The following is a 12,628-nucleotide window of genomic DNA, read 5'->3' on the forward strand; positions in this document are numbered from 1 at the left end:
TTTCAGGCTTTTTCTCCTACTGCTCAAGCAACTTTGAGAAGATTTAAACAACCAAAACATATTTTTTTCTAATTTTTCTTTTATTTCTCTTAAGAGGTTAGACATTTATGAACAAAAACATTCAAAAATAAACACATATAAATAAAACTTTAGAATAAATTGAGATGTTAACCTTATGTGTCCCCAATTAGTGCAGACTAAAAATTAAACATTTTCTGGACAGAAAGAACCTATATAATGAATTTTAAAAATCTAGTCAAAAACAGGAGGAGAAAATCTGACTTTCAGTATTACAGCATTTAAAAATTCAAATGCCCTTTATAAATACAAGCAAAATCATAAACCAAAAAATGAAATGTGAATCTATAGTTCATTGAAGAAAGAAAAATAAATACAAGAAACTTGTTCTGAACAGCCCAAATGGTAGGCTTACTAAGGAATAATTTTTGGGCCAGGCATAGTAGCTCATGCCTATAATCTCAGCACTTTAGGAGGCCGAGACTTTCAAATCACAAGGTCAAGAGATCGATACCACCCTAGTCATGAAACACCATCTCTATCAATAATTAGCTATGTGGTAGTGTCCCTTTTAGTTTCAGCTACTTGGGAGGCTGAGGCAGGAGAATTAGAAAAAAAAATAAAAAATAAAAACACAGCAAACATAATGAGAGAGGAATTGTAATTACTATGTCAGGAAAAAATGTAAAAAATGTAAACACTATCAAAGAGGCATACATAAGCATTTTGGAAATTTAAGGGCAAAAGACAAAAAGTCAAGGAGACTAGTAAAAAAAGAAAAAAAAAAATGATCAATTGTGCCACAAATCTGAGAAAGGGAAAAACAGTAAAGAAGCTTAAAAAAACTTCAAGTAAGACAAACTCAAAGTAACAAACTCAAATCTATATGATTATCACCACCAATTACACCAATTAACCAAATACAAGTTATCATTAGAGAATATTACAAACACCTCTATGCATATAAACCAGAAATTGTAGAAGTGGATAAATCATATTCATGACAAAGTTGCAATTGCTGTGCTGAAGGTTTCCTGGTAATTGGGTGGTAGATTAGCATACAAAACGAACAGCTTTACAATATCTACATTTGAGATTGAAATAAACTTTTATTTATTGAATACCAAATTAAAAATGCATAATTAACTTTTTAAAACAAACAGAAAAATCTTGCAAGAAGCAAGATAAGTGATTACATGTTAATAAGGCTATCAAAAATAAACAACAGGTTTATTTTCTGAGAACTCAGCAACCAGAAAGCAGTAGACAAATATGTTCCAGAAGATGTAAGAAAAAGTCTTCAAACAGAAATATTGTGTTAAAACAATGTTTTCATTAAAAAGTGAAGGAGAAATGATTACATTTTCAAATAAAAGCTGGGGTTTATTACCAGAACACTACACTTTAAGAAATACTTTATGGGATACTTCAAGGTAAAATGAACAAACACTAAACAGTGTATAAATAAAAAATGATCAAGGTAAATATAAACACTTTGACAATTATAAAGGATAAAATAAGTTTAAAATGTGTACTATCACTATTTGTTCTCCAGATAATTTAAAACACAGACAGAGAGACAGACAGACACACACATACACACACACACACACACGCACACACACACACACACACACACATATATATATATATATATATATACACACACACACATATATATATATATATATATATATATATATATATATATATAAACTGTCACCTTTTTTATTTTTGACATACATTGCATAGAGGCATAATTTTGAGAATGGAACAAGTGAAATAATAGGGGTCAGGCTATACAGGAATAAGGGTTTTGTGTGTTATTGAGGGTAAACTAGCATAACATTAAAAATATAATTTTAGAAGGTTTAATGTAATTATTATAGCAACCACAATAGAAATAGTAACAGGCAGGTAGAAAGCTTTCTGCACTATACCACAGAGCAGGAGCTGTGAATTCAGCTACTATTACCTGAGGCTAATTAGCCAGCTATCTTGGCACTATGAGATCAAGCCCAAGTTATGTCACCTGGAAGTAAGTATGAAGAGCCTAAGTCACATAACATAGCTGCTTCCTCACACAACTTTTAGTAAATAGGAGGCCACTAAGTGGAAGAGGCTTATCTATGCCAAACACATAATAAAGAACTGGAGGTAGAAAAATGTGACTACATGGAGACTCAACAGATAAAAGGTTGGCACAGCCACTGCCTCCATTCTGTCTTTTTCTTCATGACTTCCCAGGATTTTATGTTGAAAATACTCTTGATAAAAGACAAAAAAATAAAAAATAAAAAAAAATGGAGACAGAGTATTTAGTTCAGTGCAATGGTTATGACAAACAGAATGACACTTGGGAAGCAGAGCAGAACCTTGTGAACTGTGGAATACATATATTTTGCTTTAACAGGTGACAGACTGAAAAATGGAACAAAAGGACACAGACTGGAACAAGTAGAATTTTTTCAAATAATGCCAATAAAGGAGCTTCTAGATCTACCAACAGCACTTTTCTAAGAACTCTCCCAAAACATCATCGATTGGCAGACATAACAAATCCAAAAAACAGCCAGTGTTTTCCTGCCAGCCTGAACGTTAGAAAAAACACTTCAACTGTCTGAGCTAAAAAAACATGGAGCTGATAAATTGAAGTGTCAGAACACTTGCCCCTTAGATAATCTTTAACAGCAAGAAATAAATAAGTACATTTTATGAACCCAAGAAACTGGATTCTACTGCACCAGATAAGCAGGACAAGGTGTTCAAGATGGCAGCAGAGGAGCTCATCAGAGTCTCATCAGATCCTGGTGCAGAACAGCCTGGAATAGAAAAGAGAACCCAGACACACCCACTAATGTATCAGATATCTAGTTTGGTTACTGCTTCATGGACACAAACTCAACTAACATGGAAGGTGTATTGATATTAATGGACCCCTTTACAGCCAATGGAACAGCAAATATGCATATATCTGTTTGAATAGTGAGAAGTGGGCCAATAAATATTATGAGCGAAGAAAAAAAAAAGCCTTTAATCAAGAGGATGCATTTTACTATAAGGCCAAAAGAAATTGCAAATTGCCAGCAGATACAGAGGCATTGTAGCAAAGAAAGATGATAAATGACCCAGATATTGCTATCTACTTGACTGACAGTAAAAAAAAAAAAATACAATGAATACAGAAGTAATTACAGAAATCATGAATGCTCTGGAAAGGGCTACTGCAGATGACAGCAATCTCGTGCTGTTCAGCACAGCTGGCAGTGTCTTCTGCTGTCGCCTTGATTTTGGGTACATTTTGAGGCCTTTAAGGAGTCACAAAAATGAAACAAACATTGAAATGGAGGACAACACCAAGAACTTTGTGAACATTCCATTCAATTTTAAAAGGCTGTTGCTGCCTTAGCCAATGGCCAATGCACCATTGGACTATGTGCATCCATGCTGATCCTTTGCAATTTGGTTTGAGCTAAATAAAAGTCTTGGCATCCACCACTTTATAAAACCTTTGAACAGAGTCCAGATGTCTGTGCTAATGTTACATTTCCAAATATCATGAGTGAAGCCTCTGCCAATGAAAGGTTCATTGGTGGGTGAAAGCTGACAGCATGAAGGCATGTGCCAATGTCCTTGTCTATTAGGTGTTTTTGACTTCAACTTCCACCCAAGAGGTTATAATTCAAATTAAGAAGTCTGCCTCATGTAATCCAGTTATGCCGGAGGAATATATGACCCTTGTATACTGTAATACTAAATGTAGTTTGATCAGGCCAGAGAGAGACAGTGTGAAGTAGTAAAGAAAATTTGGAGCTCAGCATCAATGTTAGAATTCATTTTAGAATATGCACAAAAGAAATTTGATTTTTTTTAATTGTCAGTATAGCTCCTCAGGACACAATAACTGAGCAGTGTGGAATACATCATTAACTGAAAGATGCCCCAACCCATCTCTGTAGCTCCCCAAAATTTCAATTATAACTAAGTTTTTTTGAAAAAGAACTGAAAATGTTGAAGCTATTTATTTAATATAGTCCAGGCATTTTAACTACTACACATTTAAAATAAATAATAAACTGACTGATTTTCTCAAATGTCATAATTTTATGTACATTTAAGCCCAACTATAAAAGCAGACTTGAGCACTAGCCTGTTTTTTCAAGTCCTAAACTTTATTTATGGCTGCCACTAAATGAAAGAGCAGAAATGCATTCTGTTAGAATTCTGTGACAGAAAAATCTATAATAATGTTGATGAGTTTGACTTTATAGTGACAAAAATGCTGCAGAAACATAAAATTCTAAATAAAAAGACGTATTTTAGAATAAAATTTTTCAATACAAAATGTACTGATGCTCTTTCATCTAAACTGAACATATGTTTGACTTTATCCTGAGATAACAATTGATTTTCTTTTTCTCCATAAAATTCTAGCTCTTACCTAGTTAACAACTTCTTTTATAAAAAGAATTCTAAACTGTATATAACATTTAAAATTATTGATGTCGATTCCTCAATGACCTAGAAATAGAAATCTCATTTGACCCAGCAATCCCATTACTGGGTATATATCCAAAGGATTATAAATCATTCTACTATAAGGACACACGCACACGAATGTTCATTGCAGTACTGTTTACAATAGCAAAGACCTGGAACCAACACAAATGCCCAATGATGATAGACTGGATAGGGAAAATGTGGTACATATACACCATGGAATATTATGTGTCCATCAAAAACGATGAGTTCACATCCTTTTTAGGGACATGGATGAACCTGGAAACCATCATTCTCAGCAAACTGACACAAGAGCAGAAAATCAAACACCGCATGTTCTCACTCCTATATAGGCGGGTGTTGAACAATGAGAACACATGGACACAGGGAGGGGAGCACTACACACTGGGGTCCGTTGGAAGGAAATTGGGGAGGGATGGGTGTTGGGGAGGTGGGAAGAGATAGCATGGGGAGAAATGACAGATACAGGTGAGGGGACAGAAGGCAGAAAACCACACTGTCATGTGTGTACCTATGCAACAATCTTGCATGTTCTTCACATGTACCCCAAAACCTAAAATGCAATAAAAAATAAATAAATAAAAATAAAATTGTTGATGTCTACTTTTAGGTGCACAAAATTTTCTTGAACACTCTACATGTTTAGTTATCCAGAAGCTGTCTGAATCTTGTTCTTGGGTTTTTTACGGAGGCTCCATTACGTTAACATAATTGAATAATTCACTGGCCACTGGTGATCAATGTGGCTTTTGTCACAGGACCTTTAGGGTGTTGATTCACCAGCCAAATATCTCTGTGAATTATGGCACCATTGCTCAAGTTTCTCGTGGCTGTTAGATTTATTTTACTCATACAATTTGGCAGGTTACCCACAACTCAAACTTCAGGCCAATATACTATTCCTGCTATGGGTGAGCCAGGCACAAAGTAGAGAGAGGTGCATGAGTGAGTGACTGTTGAGTCAAGCCATTGCATGCGGCTAGGCCCATATGCTGTGACAAGCTGACAAGGTCCAGGTACCAGCAAAGGTGTTAGTTTTCTGCAAGTCTGTGGCTAAATTAGGCATATCACTAGTTGTTTCCCCTGCAGGCACTGGGGAATCCAGTTGTATTGACATCCAGAAGTCTAGAAATGTCAGAAACTGCAGAGCTTCCAAAATGATGTCACAGCCCTGGCTTTGAAAAGGTTTAGATCTGTGCTCTTTCAAGGGCTGAAGCCCTGCTTTATTTTGTTTAATTTTAATTTTAATTTTAATTTTTGGTAAGCAACAATATGGCCATTTTGTGTGTTTTAGCCCTATTTGTTTAACTAATTTTTCATATTTTGCCATATATTTGTGAGTCCTTGTGTCATGTTCACTAAGAATGAGGTATGTGGGCAATAGAAAAGTATCTCAGGAGACCCAAAGTGGCAGTTTTTTAAAAGAAGGACATATTTTCATCTGTGCAACACTCAATAAAGAGGAGACACAGAATGAACAATTCCAATCTTGAAGGTAGGTTGTGCTGACATCTCCGCAGCCCTCGGTAAAGAGGAGATACATAGTGCATACTTTCTATATGCAGGAATTGTTGAGATGTGTATTACAGCCCTTAGTGGAGAGAAGACCTATCTAACCACAGACTTGTAATCCCAGTAAGTGTACGACTGTCAGTGGAGAGGAGACCCACAGTTAATAGCTCCACTTTTCAAGCAGGTTATTCCATGATCTGCCTGAGTCTGAAGTTAATATGGACTCTATGTAGTAGAAAGAATGTGCCTCATTTTTCATTGGTGGCTGTGTGTGTGACCAGAAAGAGGCATTAGTTCTCCCTATAATCTCCAGAACATGCAGCCTGCTGCCTAGACTTCAGACAATCCATTACTTAAACACTCCTTTAGGAGTGGTTCACTAAGGAACTCCTTTCTGCCTAGGTGCCTGTCTGTCTCCTGCTACACTTCATGGTGCCAATAGTGTTTACACAGAGAAACCTCCAGGCCAATACCAAGCTGCCTATAGTTCTACCCAACTCTCTAAACTTCCTATGTTCACTGGTGCCCAAGAACTAGATAAAACTGATGTGGAAGAGGGCTGTTCTGTCAGCATAACCTCAAGTGTGAGCACACATGGTGAGGCCATGACAGCACTGGGGCTGAGCCATAAATTTGCTTCAATGTCAGAGGGGGCACTGGGAGCCGGAAGAGGCCAGGCAATGAGAGCATGCACTTTACAACCTTTCTGGGATCAATGGTCCCAGGTTCTGGAAAACACAGGGACACCTGAGTCTGCAGCTGTGCCTAGGCAGCTGCAACTCTACCTGAGTAGGTGGGGCACAGTCCTGGGTTTCTCTCCTTCACTGCAACTGGTATTTTGGCTGCTGCCCCTTTAAATGGGTTGCTGCTACCATTACTTACAGCACTTCTCCCATTCCAGAATGATGCAGGGTGAACCTGAGAGTCCCTACTCTCTGATTATGCCTTTGTCTTTATATTGACAAACCCCATCCTGAAGCTGTCAGTCAACAATGGCATAGAAAATAGCACTTTAGAGATTCCGAAGATTTTAGGAGTTCTATATCAGAAAACAAAGAGCCAACCATCTATAAATCATCCTTTTGGCTTCTGATTTTTCTTAGCCCAATATCCTAGAGAAAGCTTTTACTTCAGCCTCTCAATTTTTCTATTCCAGGTTCTAAACCAGAGTTGTGCTTTCTTCAAGACAACTCACAGATAATTCAGAATATGTCTCTCTTTCCAGTTCGTAAAAATATCAGACTCAGCCCCATAGTTGGAAAATCTTGAGCCCCTTCTTTACTGTGGAGAGCTTATTTATTTTGCTTGTTAAACTTGTTCGTAGATAAACTTTGTGTCCAGGAAGCTTACTTATCTTGGCCATGGGGCATTACATCAGTGAGTGATTGTTCCCAGGCCAAGCTCTCATGCTAAGTTTCCACTTCAGGTCCTGTTTGGTCCAGGGCCCAAGTCAAGGGCCAACCAGCATAAGTCACATGCATGAATTATCACTTCAGCTTTTGAAGAATTGCACATTTTTTTATTTTTTCATCTTTGGAAACCCTGAAGCCCAATCTCATAGTACGCAAACCACTCAACCCCAAATCCATCATAAAGAGCTTTTTACTTTCACTTTTTAAATTTTTGTTTCTACCAGTTTTTATCTATGCTTCTTATTTTTCCTGACCAAGAGACAACTAGCTCTGTGTGATACCTCACAATAATAGATTGCTACATCATCATACATTAACGAGTCTGAATTAATTAAAGTCTGTGAATTAAACACTGGAATGCTTCAGTCTGCTGAACTATCTGGGAAACTGGCTACACATTGATGCACATATTTGGGGGATGTTCAAAATGTATTAGTCGCCAACACAAGCTGGAAAGCATAAAGATACCTTCATTTTATTGCCTTAGCTGTCCTTTCTGAGATTCCGTGGCTGGCTGTAACCTCTAGGACATCATCATCTATAATTGTTTCCCTTCTATAGTCTTTTCCAGCCACAGTGACCTGGCTTGTTTTAAGCAATTTAAGCAAGCTTCCAGCAAGTATCATCATACGTGTTGCTCTTGCTGCATGCTTCCATGATTATTCCCTTATTACTTTATTTAGACATCTACTTAAAAGTCACTATGTAAGAAAATAATTGTATGTTTTTTTACATAAAATCAAAATTTATAATAGAAAATTTTGCTTCATACATTTTCTATGGAATTGTTTACTTCAGTTAATATAAAGTAAGCAAAATCTTTAGAACATGACCACTAAAATAAAAATCTAACGTTTAGGATTCCAAATTAAGATAATAACATTCAATTCAAATATTATAAACAACATTTTTAAGAGACAAAAAAGATAAATCTCATACATAAAAATAATCTCAAATTATTAAAAAAAAGTACTGCCTCATAGATAAAAATAAAAGCAAAACTGCAGCACTGGCAACTTCAAACCATTCAAAAAAAAAAAATCAAACCAATCAAAAACTGCTCCAGAATTTTTCTTTCTTCTCAATTTATAGTATTGTCTCTGATTGTCACTGTACACATGGAAAATTTATTAATAGTTAACTTTACCAGGTTTTTAATTGTAATAGCACTTTTATTTTAAAAAGGGTTATTCTCAGTTTTATTTTAGCTTTCCTTAATCTACTCATTTTTGCTTAAGTATCATTTTACCACTTACAGATGTCAGGTTTGATAGCATTTTTTCTGATATCCTATGATCATCTGTCTTCTGTGGTTTTTACTGAACAGTCATCTGTTAATTTTAAGGATGACATTCCTGTACATAACAAGTTGCTTACACCTTTCTTCTTTCACAATATTCTTTTCTTTGGCTCTTGATTGACTGTAATATCTTTTGGTGTTTCTAATACAGACTATATTCTGGTTGAATATTTTTCCATTCTTCAATGAATAGATTCAGATTTTTAATTAACTTAGATTTCTGGCCAGTTTACCTTTCAGATATTCTTTTTTTTTTTTTTTTACCCCTTCATTTCTGTTACTGATGAGATGCCCATGTTGCATATATTGATATACCTCGTGTATGTACTTGTTAGATTTTTTTCACATAATTTGATTTTTAATTCTCAGACTGTTATTTCAGTTTTCACTTAATCAGATTGTCTGAATGTTTACCTGCTCAAGTCTAATGTTAAACTTACGTATTGTAGATTTTATTGCGGTCATTGTGCTATTTTTTTCAAATATTATATATTTTCTTTTACAATTTTTGTCACTAATGCTCTCATGTTGTTTATCATCCTTTGTCTTTTTACTGTAAGCCTTCTTAAAACTGTTGTTTTAAATTCTCTGTCTGTAAAACTTGGGACAGATTTAGTTTCTGTATTTACTTTACATTGGTCATAGGCTTCTTTTTTTTTAATATTTATTTCTGTTGTTGTTGCTGTTATTCAGAAAACTATAGATACAATTTCATAATGTGCTAACTCTAAATTATAGATTTGCTTCATTTCTCCAAGGAGTTTCTTACTTATTAAATACCTACGTTACCTTTTATTAACATTTTCAATAAGAAAAATGTAAAAACTATCACTTTTAAAAACTGGATCTATATTAACATTCTCTTTAACATTCAGGGGGATTGTTCATAATTCTGTCTTAGCCTTCAGTTTCTTGTCAGATTGGAGCTATGGAATTAATGTATATTGTTTTGTTTCTTCAGCATGTGTCGTATCATAACATGCACATTATTTTTTAAATTCTGCAATATATTAAACTGCTTTAAAATATTCTGATCTTTGCAAGTCTAGATCTCTTCAACTTTTTTTCCTATTTATTGTTTATATATTATATAAAATAACTATTCTTTTTGTTTCCAGCAACTTAAATGTTGTGACAATTTTGAGAACTGAATAAGTAAAATAATGGGGGCCAACATATAGAGAAGTATGTGTTTTCATGTTGTCGCAGGTAAGCTAGTATAACTTTAAAAATGTTATAAATTTAGAATGTTCAATATAATTGTCATGGCAATGACGAAAGAGAGTAACAGGCAGGTAGAAAGCTTTGCACACTATGTAAGACTAAGATCTGTGGATTTAGCTAATCTTATATGAAGCTACCTAGCAAGCTATCTTGGCATCATAAGACCAAGTGGAATCTGTCCCACCAAAGAGTAAATGTAAGAGGGTAAGTCTCTCTGACTGCTTCTTCACACAACTTTGGCCACGAGGTGGAAGAGACTCATCCATACCTAGCACCTGCTGAAGCAGTGAAGGCAGAAAGATGTGGCTATGAAGAGACCCAACTGAAGAAAGGTTGGCACAGCAACTGCCCAATTCTGTCTGTTTCTTCATGGCTTCCCAGGAGTTTGAGGTGGAAACTATTGTTGACAAAAGACAAAACAGAAAAGGGAAGACAGAGTATTTGGTTCAGTGGAAAGGTTATGACAAACAGGATGACACTTGGGAACCAGAGCAGAACCTCACAAACTGTAGAGAATGTATTTATAACTTTATCAGATGACAGACTGAAAAACAGACAAAATGGACATGGACCAGAGCAAGTAGAATTTCTTCAAACAATGTAAGGAAATGAGCTTCCAGAACTTCCATGTCCAGCTTTTCTAAGAACTCTCCTAAAATGTCATTGACTGACAAATACCACAAATCCAAAAACAAGTTGTTTGCTGCCAGACACAACGTTAGAAAAAACACAGCTTCCCTTCTCCCTGACCCAAAAAAATTGGAGCAGAAAAATTCAACTATCAAGACACTTGTACCTCATAGCCCAGTTAACAGCCAGAACACAGTTAGGTCTTTTCTGAAATCTGAGAAACTAGATCCTGTTGCACCAGTTCAGGAGGACAAGGTGGTGTTCAAGGTGGCAGCAGAGAAACCGATCAGAATTTCATCAGATTCTGACACAGAAGAGGCTGGAATAAAAAACAGGACCCAGACACAACCACCCATGTCTCAGATTTCTGACTCAGTTACTGCTTCCATGGCCACAGAGTCAGATAACAAATTTATAGTGGTATTAATGGACCCTTCAGCAGCCAATGGAACAACAAATATGCATACATCTGTTTCAAGACTGAGAGGTGGAAAAAGAGAGATTATCGATGATAGAAAAGACCAGCCTTTTATCAAGAGGATGTATTTCACCATAAGGTTAAAAGAAAGTGCCAACAGATACAGAGACATTGTTGTCAAGAAAGACGATGGATTCACCCAGATATTGCTCTCTACTATGTCAACAGAGAAAAATGCACTAAATATGGAAGTCATTAAAGAAATCATAAATGCTCTGGAAAGGGCTGCTGTGGATGACAGCAAACTTGTGTTGTTCACTACAGCTGGCAGTGTCTTCTGCTGTGGCCTTGATTTTGGGTACATTGTGAAGCATTTAAGGAATGACAGAAACAGAATGAGCACTGAAATTGTGGACACAATTAAGAACTTTGTGAACAATTTTATTCATTTAAAAAAACTTATTATTGTATCAGTCAATGGTCCAGCCATTGGACTAGGTGCATCCATATTACCTCTTTGTGACGTGGTTTGGGCGAATGAAAAGGCTTGGTTTCAAACTCCATATATGACCTTTGGACAGAGTCCAGATGGCTGTGCTACTGTTACATTTCCAAGGATCATGGGTGAAGCAGCTGCCAATGAAATGTTGATTGGTGGGCGAAAGCTGACAGCACAGGATGCATGTGCCAAAGGCCTGGTCTCTCAGGTGTTCTTGACTGCAACTTTCACCCAAGAGGTTATGATTCAAATTAAGAGGCTTCCTTCCTGTAATCCTAGAAGTGTAAGACCCTCGTTTGCTGTAATATTAAGAAGGAGTTGGAACAGACCAATGAGAGAGAGTGTGAAATGCTGAGGAAAATCTGGAGCTCAGCAGATGGGATAGAATCCATGTTAAAATATGTTCAAGCAAAAATTGATGAGTTTTAATTACCAGTCTGTCTGCTTAGGACACAAGAACTGAGCTTAGCAGAATATATAATTAGCTGAAGATGCTCTAATTCATTTTCATAGCCCAAAATAATTTCAATAATAGCTAAAGCTTGTAGAGAGAATTGAAAACATCTAAACTACTTAATATTATCAAGAAATTGTTAAACACTGTAAATTTAAAATAAACAATAAAACAAATTATTTGCTCATATATCCTGATTTTATGCACACAAAAGCCCAAATTTAAAAGCAGACTAGTGAGCACTAATTTTTTCTTTCAAGCTCTAATTTTTATCGATGACTACTATAAATCAGGTGAGAATGGTGCTCTATTAGATTCAAGTAACAGAAAATTTTTTTCACAATGTTCATGGGGTTCCTGGGTTTCCTAGAAAGTATTTTTGTTTATTTGTTTTTTACTTACCTCATGTTACAAACCTATATTGTAGACAAAGTATAAAGCCAGTTTTCACAGTGGGCATGTATTCTTTAAGTCAAGTTTAATTAAAGAAAAACACCCTCTTTGAGTCAAAGACGTAGGAAAGTAACCAAGTTTTCTTATTGTGTTTTCTTGCAAATAAAAATAATTTTGTTTTGGCACTGATCCAATCAAATATATTACTGTAAGATAAGAATAATCAGAAATAGTTTCCAAATATTAG

General features: G+C 35.6%; 1 pseudogene; it reads left to right on the forward strand.

Moving 5' to 3' along the window:
• The first annotated feature begins 10,237 nt into the window (after nt 1–10,237).
• LOC141582986 (testis-specific chromodomain protein Y 1-like) lies at nt 10,238–11,963 on the forward strand (annotated as a pseudogene).
• The last annotated feature ends 665 nt before the right edge of the window (nt 11,964–12,628 follow it).

Source organism: Saimiri boliviensis, chromosome Y (genome assembly GCF_048565385.1).
Source record: "Saimiri boliviensis isolate mSaiBol1 chromosome Y, mSaiBol1.pri, whole genome shotgun sequence".
Taxonomy (NCBI): Eukaryota; Metazoa; Chordata; class Mammalia; order Primates; family Cebidae; genus Saimiri; species Saimiri boliviensis.